The sequence below is a fragment of the Lolium perenne genome, chromosome 5 (genome assembly GCF_019359855.2).
Source record: "Lolium perenne isolate Kyuss_39 chromosome 5, Kyuss_2.0, whole genome shotgun sequence".
Classification (NCBI taxonomy): Eukaryota; Viridiplantae; Streptophyta; class Magnoliopsida; order Poales; family Poaceae; genus Lolium; species Lolium perenne.
The window spans coordinates 112,011,487-112,021,394 of NC_067248.2; the positions used below are offsets into that span (position 1 = coordinate 112,011,487).

Genomic DNA, 9,908 nt, shown 5'->3' on the forward strand with positions numbered 1-9,908 from the left:
AGATTGGATCCCTTTGATAATCTTAAATTGTGTGTTTAGTTGGACCAAACAAAATTAACTAATTATTCATCTAGGATTGTGTAGTTTGAATATGTTCCTAGTCAAGCCGAGAATTCCCAAGGACATTTTGTTCGAACAGGCAACCGAGAAAGAAGAAGACAGAGGCAAACATGGAGGAGCGAAGAATCCATTTAGCCGACCATGACTCACAAAAGCACATGATATTCGAAGTTGAGAACCAGATCCTGTTTCATTTATCCTAATGAAATGCACGAAAAGACAAGTGTATTTGGAGAATGCAAGTGCTGAGATATTATAGCCAGCGAAGAACAGAGATAGAGATGTGAAGAACTCAAGCGCTTCATCGAGGGATAGCAGGGGTAGTGCTGCCGGCAAGGCAGCAACCACTCAAAGCATTGGCAATGTTCTACTCAGTAGTAATATTATAGCTTTCTAAACAAGTTTACATTTTAAAATGGAGTTAATACTTCGTTGATTATCCCTTGTATTCATCACGAAAGGACGATATTCGCCCCCCCCCGCATCGCTCCTCTGCAGCGACTCGGGGCGAACCCTAGATCCTCTCGCTAGCCTCCTCCTCCCGCCTCCTTCCTCGCCGCTGTCGGGGTCTAGCCGACGGGCAAAGCCCGTGCGACGGACGGCGGCGGCGAACCCATCATCGCGACCGTGGGGTGGCGGCGGCACGGCGTCCGTGTGCCCTGTGAGGTCGGCGCGGTACGGGTGGCCATGGCGGCGGCTCCGGCTATCCCGACGGTTCCTCGTGCGAGGCGGCGGAACCCCGCCACCGTGCGTTCGTCGATCTGGTGCCCTTGGGCCCAGGTCCGGCAGGGTGTCCAACAACCCCCTCCTCCCTAATTCCCTCCTTCCCCTGATCATGTTCGAGCGTGGCCGTGTGGCCCCTGCGGAGGTACGTGGGTGTCTGGTCTAGCACGGGTGGTGATCCTGGACAGTCGACCTCATGCTTCCCTATGGTGATGCTGACTCTTGCGAGCCCTTTGTTGCTGGGGCGTGCAGGTCGGGATGCGGCGCGAGCTAGCACCAGTGTGGCGCCGTCCACGGATAGTGGTTGCGCGACTGGTGGGGATTGCCCTCCGGTGATGCTCCATTTGTTGCTTGGGGTGGCCACATGCTGATGGTCAGATGAAAAAGGGGCTGGCTTTGCCTGTTGCGCGGTTCTCGCGGTGGACGGAATGACCAGGGGTGTAGGTTTGATAGGGCAAAGGAGGCCGATCTTTCAATGAGAGTATGATAGCGTCGATTTATTGGTGGAGTTCGTGCTTGACGATCCGACTGCACGTGCAAAGCTCGTGCGCCAATGCAATCGCTAGGACAATCTCCGGAAGTTACTGATCTTGCGGATGCACGATCAGTCTGACCAGTGAGGGTCTTAATTCCTACCTGAAATCGAGAAGAAGTAAGAACTAATAATGCAAACAGAATTATTGCGGATATAGATGAAAGCTTTATTGAAAAGGTGGGATTCCGAATAGTCGGTCTTATTCTGGGCGTTGGCCTCAAATGAAGTACACGAGAGTTGCAGCAATGGCTAACTTTTAGTCTAATCAAAATCCGAGTCTAAACGTGACGGCTATGGGGGTATTTAAAGGAGGAAAAGGTGGGGTTTCGGCCAGCCATGCATATGGTGGCCGAAACAAATCCTAGAAAACCTTTCCCCCTTCAATACGGACTCTAAAAAGTGGCTGACTTAAATCCTGCGAAAATTACATGGGCCTGGCCCAAAACTAATGGTGTCGCAGCACCATGGACACATATGGATAAAATTATGAAGTGGAGAACTCTATATTTCGTCCATATCTTTATCTCCAATTATGGTGGCTTCAAAGTTCTGAAATCTCCACTCGCAGCGTCCTCTTCAATCCTCACATGTTTGCTGCCATCTCCTCCATGTGTGATCATGCTCCAATGTTTGTACCTCTCATCCATGCTAGGTACATCATTCCTAATAGTAACAAACACATCTGATTTAGGCAGCATCATATTCTCATGTATGTGAGGAATAGTTCCAAGAAACGAAGTACCTGATAGTTAAGTTGTTTGGCCCGAGCTCGAGTGATTGGTCCTTGTATATGTGCGGCTGTAGGTACAGTGATTGTATCAATAGATGGGATCTCCTCATCATGCTCCCCTTCTTGAATTGAAGTCGTCCTCGACGCGATCTCATCTTCTTCACCAAAGTAAGGCTTCAAATATGCAATGTTAAATGTAGGACTAACCGGACCCAATTCTGCAGGAAGCTCAAGTTTATATGCATTATCATTTATTTTCTCTAACACCTTGAAAGGGCCAGCGGCACGTGGCATGAGCTTAGACTTGCGCCATGTAGGAAAATGATCTTTGCGCAAATGCAACCAAACAAGATCACCAACATCAAACACAACATGCTTTCTTCCTCTATCCCCAGCAGTTTTATACTTAGCATTCATGTGTTCTATGTTGTCTTTAGTAGTCTCATGCAATTTTAATATCAATTCAGCTCGTTGTGTAGCATCCAAATCATTTTGCACCGAAGATGGTTAACGCAATAAATCAATAGGTGCACGTGGAACAAAACCATACACAATCTCAAAAGTACACATCTTAGTGGTAGAATGCAGCGAACGATTGTAAGCAAATTCAATATGAGGCAAACACTCTTCCCACAATTTTAAGTTCTTCTTCAACACAGCCCACAGCATAGTAGACAATGTTCTATTTACTACTTCAGTTTGTCCATTAGTTTAGGGGTGACATGTAGTACTAAACAGCAATTTAGTCCCCAACTTAGCCTATAAACATCTCCAAAAATGGCTAAAAAACTTAGTATCACGATCAGAAACAATAGTATTTGGCACACCATGTAAACGAACAATTTCACGAAAGAACAAATCAGCAACATGTGTAGCATCATCAGTCTTGTGACATGGAATAAAATGTGCCATCTTAGAAAACCGATCCACAACAACAAAGATACTATCCCTCCCCTTCTGTGTACGAGCCCAAAACAAAATGCATAGAAATATCCTCCCAAGGTACACTAGGAACAGGAAGAGGCATATATAAACCATGTGGATTAAGTCAAGACTTAGCTTTTTGACATGTAGTGCAGCGTGCCACAAATCTCTCAACATCTCGACGCATACGTGGCCAAAAGAAGTGTACATCAAGTACATCCTCCGTCTTCTTCACACCAAAGTGTCCCATCAATCCTCCTCCATGCGCCCCCTACAACAACAAAAGACGAACGGAACTATCTGGGATGCATAGCTTGTTAGCACGGAACACAAATCCATCATTGAGGACGAATTTGTTCCATGTTCTACCATCTTTACAATTCAGCAACACATCTTTAAAATCAGCATCATGCAAGTATTGTTCCTTTATAGTTTCCAATCCAAAAATCTTGAAGTCAAGTTGAGATAGCATAGTATAACGGTGCGACAAAGCATCAGCAATAACATTATCTTTACCTTTTTTGTGTTTCATAACATAAGGAAAAGACTCAATAAATTCAACCCACTTTGCATGGCGACGATTCAACTTAGCTTGACTACGAATATGCTTCAACGATTCATGATCAGAATGTATAACAAATTCTTTAGGCCATAAATAATGTTGCCAAGTTTCTAATGTCCGAAACAGCGCATATAATTCTTTATCATAAGTAGAATAGTTCAGACTAGGCCCACTCAATTTCTCACTAAAGTATGCAACAGGTTTGCCCTCTTGTAATAACACACCTCCCAAACCAATTCCACTAGCATCACATTCAAGCTCAAAAGTCTTACTGAAATCAGGAAGTTGGAGTAATGGAGCATGTGTTAACTTATCTTTCAATATCATGAAGGCTTCTTGTTGTGCATTGCATCACACAAAGGGCACATCCTTCTTTGTAAGCTCATTCAGCGGCGCAGCAATGGATCCAAAATCTTTCACAAAGCGCCTATACAAACCAGTGAGGCCAAGAAAACTCCTCACTTGTGTGACCGTCTTGGGCTGCGGCCAACTCTCAATTGCCTCAATCTTGGCTGGATCAACTTCAATTCCCTGCGCAGTAACAACATAGCCAAGAAACGCAACTCGATTGGTGCAAAAGGTGCACTTCTCAAGATTACCATACAAACGTGCATCACGTAAAGCATTGAAAACAACACGTAAATGATCCAAATGATCCTCCAAATATTTGTTATAAATCAGAATATCATCAAAGTATACCACCACAAAGCGTCCAATAAAAGCACGTACAACTTCGTTCATCAGTCTCATGAAAGTACTAGGTGCATTAGTTAAACCAAACGGCATTACTAACCACTCATATAAACCAAACTTAGTTTTAAACGCTGTTTTCCATTCATCTCCAAATTGCATACGAATCTGGTGGTAACCACTACGCAAATCAACTTTAGAGAACATAATAGAACCACTCAATTCATCAAGCATATCATCTAAACGAGGTATGGGATGACGGTATCGAATGGTAACATTATTAATAGCTCTACAATCAGTACACATGCGTGAAGAACCATTTTTCTTAGGGACCAAGATAATAGGAACAGCACATGGGCTAAGAGACTCACGAATATAACCTTTATCTTGGAGAACCTGAATTTGTCGCTGAATCGCTTTGGTCTCTTCAGGATTGGTACGATATGGTGCACGGTTGGGCAGCGAAGCTCCTGGAATCAAGGAAATCTGGTGTTCTATACCACGAATAGGTGGTAGTTCAGGTGGAACATCTTGTGGGAACACATCAATGAATTCCTGCAAAAGGTTAGCAACCGCAGGTGGCAAAGAAGGAGGCATATCCTCAAATGAAAACAGAACTTCTTTGCAAATAATAGCATAACATTGAGTAGTGTTCACATCAAGTTCAGCAATATCAGATTCGCTTGCAAGCAAACAAGGATTTTTCAAACAAATTTCAGTAGCATGGTTTGAATCAGATTTAGTATTAGTCTTATGTGGAACAAAATCTGCAGCAACAATCTGATTTTTACTCTTATGTTTCTCCTCGTTTTTTACTCTATTAGCTCTAGCAAGATCATCTTTTAGTATTTGTTCAGGAGTCATAGGTTTGAGACCAATTTTCTTTCCATCATGCATAAGAGAATACTGATTAGTTTTACCATTATGAACAGATTCTCTATCAAATTGCCAAGGTCTACCAACTAACAAAGAACAAGCTTGCATAGGTACAACATCACAATCAACAAAATCAGAATATGTACCAATAGTAAAATGCACACGTGTAGTTCTTGTTACCTTGAGCTTCCGAGAGCTCTCAAACCATTGAATGTAATATGGATGTGTGCGCTGTCTCGTAGGTAGAGAAAGCTTCTCCACCATGTCAACGCTAGCTAGATTATTGCAGATCCCTCCATCAATGATGATCCTTATAGCTCGCTCTTTTACAACGCCTCTTGTTTGAAACAGATTGTGGCATTGATCATGCTCAGATTTGCTCAATTGCACGCTCAACACACGCTGTGCAACTAAGCTCCTGTACTGATCAGCAGTGTCAGCTTCCATTACCTCCATCTCTTTGTCAAAATCAGAATTGGTGCCATCACGTGCAACAATAAGGGCCAATGTATCCTCATCAAAGTCACTTGCAGAACCATATTCTCCATCTTCACGCACCAACATCACACGCTTGGTTCTGCATTCTCTCTCTATGTGTCCAAATCCCAAGCATTTGCGACATTGAATGTCGCGCGTCTTCCCCGTGGAGGCCATCGAAGATGAACTCCGAGGAGGACCAGCAGATGGTGGTGGAGTAGCATCCGGTGGTGCTCGTGATGCAGGCGCAGTGTACTTGGAGGTAGTAGGCGCTGGTGCAGCCCACGAGATGGTGGCACTGATTGTCGCAGAGACCACGACGATGTACGACCTGCAGAAACATTAGCTCTTCTCCATGGTGGTTGACGATCCTGCACTTCTCGTTCAGCTTTGCAAGCAAGATGAAACAAGCGGGTAATAGTGTTGTACTCCTTATAATCTAAAATATGCTGAATCTCTTTATTCAAACCACCAAAGAAACGTGCAAGCATAGCTTCATTATCCTCTACAATACCACAACGAATCATGCCAGTTTGCAATTCTTGATAATAGTCTTCTACAGATTTTTTTTCCTTGTTCTAAACGAGACAATTTTTTAACCAAATCACACTGATAATGTGGAGGAACAAAACGAGTACGCATAGCAAGTTTTAACCCAAACCAAGTAGTAGGAATATTAGCATGATGTACTCTACAATGCTCAGACAACCGAATAGATGCAAAATCTGTGAACTCACAAGAAGTAGCACTAACACGCAAATGATCAGGATAGCGTAAACATGCAAAGCGTTGCTCTACTTCCAACTCCCATGTAATATATGCATCAGGATTATATCTACCCTCAAATGGTGGAATATTCAATTTTAGTTTAGCAACATGTGTTGGAGATATGCCCAAGAGGCAATAATAAAGTGGTTATTATAATATCTTTGTGTTTATGATAAATGTTTGCATACCATGCTATAATTGTATTAACCGAAACATTGATACATGTGTGTTATGTAAACAACAAGGAGTCCCTAGTAAGCCTCTTGTATAAACTAGCTTGTTGATTAATGGATGATCATGGTTTCGTGATCATGAACATTGGATGTTATTAATAACAAGGTTATGTCATTAATTGAATGATATAATGGACACACACCCAAATGAGCGTAGCATAAGATCAAGTCATTAAGTTCAATTTGCTATAAGCTTTCGATACATAGTTAGTCCTTCGACCATGAGATCATGTAAATCACTTACAACGGAAGGGTACTTTGATTACATCAAACGCCATTGCGTAAATGGGTGGCTATAAAGATGGGATTAAGTATTTGGAAAGTGTGAATTGAGGCATATGGATCAATAGTGGGATTTGTCCATCCTGATGACGGATAGATATACTCTGGGCCCTCTCGGTGGAATGTCATCTGATTAGCTTGCAAGCATATGAATGGTTCATAAGAGATCACATACCACGGTACGAGTAAAGAGTACTTGTCGGTAACGAGGTTGAACAAGGTATGGAGATACCGATGATCGAACCTCGGACAAGTAAAATATCGTGTGACAAAGGGAATTGGCATCGTATGTAAATGGTTCAATCGATCACTAAGTCATCGTTGAATATGTGGGAGCCATTATGGATCTCCAGATCCCGCTATTGGTTATTGCTCGGAGAGGAGTCTCGACCATGTCTGCATAGTTCGCGAACCGTAGGGTGACGCGCTTAAGGTTCGATGTCGCATAAGTAGATTCGGAATATGAGATGGAGTCCGAAGTTTTTGTTCGGAGTCTCGGATGGGATCCAAGACATCACGAGGAGGTCCGGAATGGTCCGGAGAATAAGATTCATATAAGGGAATTCATTTTCCGGGGTTCGGGAAAAAGTCCGGTGTTTTGACCAGAGCTTCTAGAAGGTTCTAGAGGGCCACCAGTGGGCCCACCACCCCAGGAGAGGCCACGTAGGCGCCACATGGCATGGTGGGGCCTGCCCACTATGACATGTGGGCCCAGGCCGGACTACCCCTTAGAGATAAGATCTATCTCTTAATTTAAATGGTTTAAATCTAGAGATAAGATCTATCTCTAAATAAAAGTGTTTAAATGAAGAGATAAGGGGAAGGCTTGAGGGGGAAGAAAAGTCCCCCCCCCCTCATGTGCCGGCCAAGGAAGTTGTGGGCCCCAGGGGGAGCCCTAGGCCGACCCCTCCCCCTATATAAAGAGGGGAGGGGGTGGCCGGCCAACACACCCATCCACAACCCTAGCCGCCCCCTCTCTTCCTCCTCCATACGCTGTGCAGGCTTAGGCGAAGCCCTGCAGCAAATCTTCTCCACCACCACCACCACCACGCCGTCGTGCTGCTTGGATTCCGTGGAGATCTACCACACCTCCGCTACCCGCTGGAATGGGGAGAGGAAGGGGCTTCATCAACACCGTACGCGCGACCGAGTACGGAAGTGCTGCCGGATTGCAGCACCGGGGACGATCGTCTACACCAACAACGAGATTAATCTCGTAGGCTTTGGAATCTTCGAGGGTTAGTCTCATCTCCATCTCGTTGCTTCGATCTCGTAGATTATATCTTGGGTGTTCCGTAGATTAGATCTTGGATTTATTCGTCTTTACGGTAGGAAAATTTTTGTTTTCTATGCAACGAACCCCATCAACATGATCATCATCACGTACCGGTCGTAGAGGTGGGCGAGCGTTGCGGTTCAGTTGTCGTGGATGACCCGGTGCAGGTTGTTCGACTTCCTCGCCGTCCAGTATGTTCTCATCAACCCGCTCGTCCGCGTCCCCTTCATAGTCTTCGTATCCTTCATCAGAAGGCGCGTCATGTGCGGCTGCTGCTGCAGGAGCGGTACCCGCCGGCACATCCGCACGAGGAACGCGGCGCGCGCGTCGTCGCACGTTGTCGCGAGGTGACGGCAACCGTGTCAAGAGCTCCTGGAACTTGGCGTCGAGCTTGGAGATGAAAGCTATCTCGAGGCCATCTAGCTTGTCCAGCGCGTCGATGAGTTTGGCATCCCACTAGTGGAAAAAGCCCTAACTGTGGCGCACCATTTTGGCTTTCTGTGGCGCACGAGGTAGTCGCCACAGTTGCCACGCGACTAGTATTAGAATTCTGTGGCGCAGTACTCGGTGCGCCACAGAAGTTTGGAATTCTGTGGCGCACGCTGTTCAGTGCGCCACAGAATCTTAGACTTCTGTGGCGCACCATTGATCGTGCGCCACAGAATTTGGCGCCAGATTTTGTGGCGCACTACCTCTCCATGCGCCACAGAATATTTATAAGTTTTTGTGGCGCACTGCCAGTTCATGCGCCACAGAATGTTAATTTTTGGATTTTTGAATTTTTTCCATTTCTGCAGTATATAGTGGTATTTCACAGGAAATATACAGATATATACAAGAAATACATAGCACATTCCAGAAATAACAGAATTACTCACAAATGACACACAAATGACATGATACACACAAGTCTTCATCATTACATCATTTAGATCCAAATTACACAAGTAGAAATGTGTTTGATCGTCGCATACACATACATGTGTTCATCTCGTCTCATATGCACATGCATCGTCACCGGCCACCTAGACTAAAGTAAAGTAGAGTACAACCGCGGTGGCGGTGAGTAAGAGGGGGACCAAGAACTTCAGCCGGTTCTTCTTCTTGCCCACGTGTGCCCTCCACTGTGCTACCGCCTCCTCTCTAGTCGCGTATCCCTTGTAGCTGTTCCCGCTGAACTTGTGCACCTGTTCGAGACAGTCCTGCCACTCCTCGTAGACACCTGGAACCCGACCCTTGTACACAACGTACGTCGGCATCTCTATTGACAAGGGCATATTAGTATATCATATTAGTACATCATGCATATATATATATATATATATGTTGATAAATATTAGACCAAAGTATATAGTAAAGTTGAGCACGGAAACAATAAGTTTGCGACACGCACACACAAGACGACGTCCACCGATACACATAAACCGATGAACATAGTACTTAGAGTTTAATTACGACCCACGCAAAAGACCACGTCCATCGATATATATACAAACTAACCGATGAAGATAGCTAGTTTATCACACACTAAGTCAAGGCTCGCAGGGCTCCGGGAACGGCTTGTACGGATCTTTTGTAATCCACGTCCTCGTGTCACCCTGCGCTTTGAGGCGGTGCTCGATGTCCCTCTTGCATAACGCTCTACCCTGGTGCAAGGGCCCTCCCCCTGTGGTGACGTCTTGAATGATGATATGTGATAACTTGACCCTGGTATCCTGGAAGTCTTCTCTGAGGTCATCATCGTTGATCCGCGCCAACTTTTCGGCCCATCC

The 9,908-nt window shown here is 44.9% G+C and overlaps 1 pseudogene; it reads right to left on the reverse strand.

The window, feature by feature from the left end:
• Window positions 1-763: 763 nt before the first annotated feature.
• LOC139831558 (uncharacterized) lies at window positions 764-9,395 on the reverse strand (annotated as a pseudogene).
• Window positions 9,396-9,908: the final 513 nt, after the last annotated feature.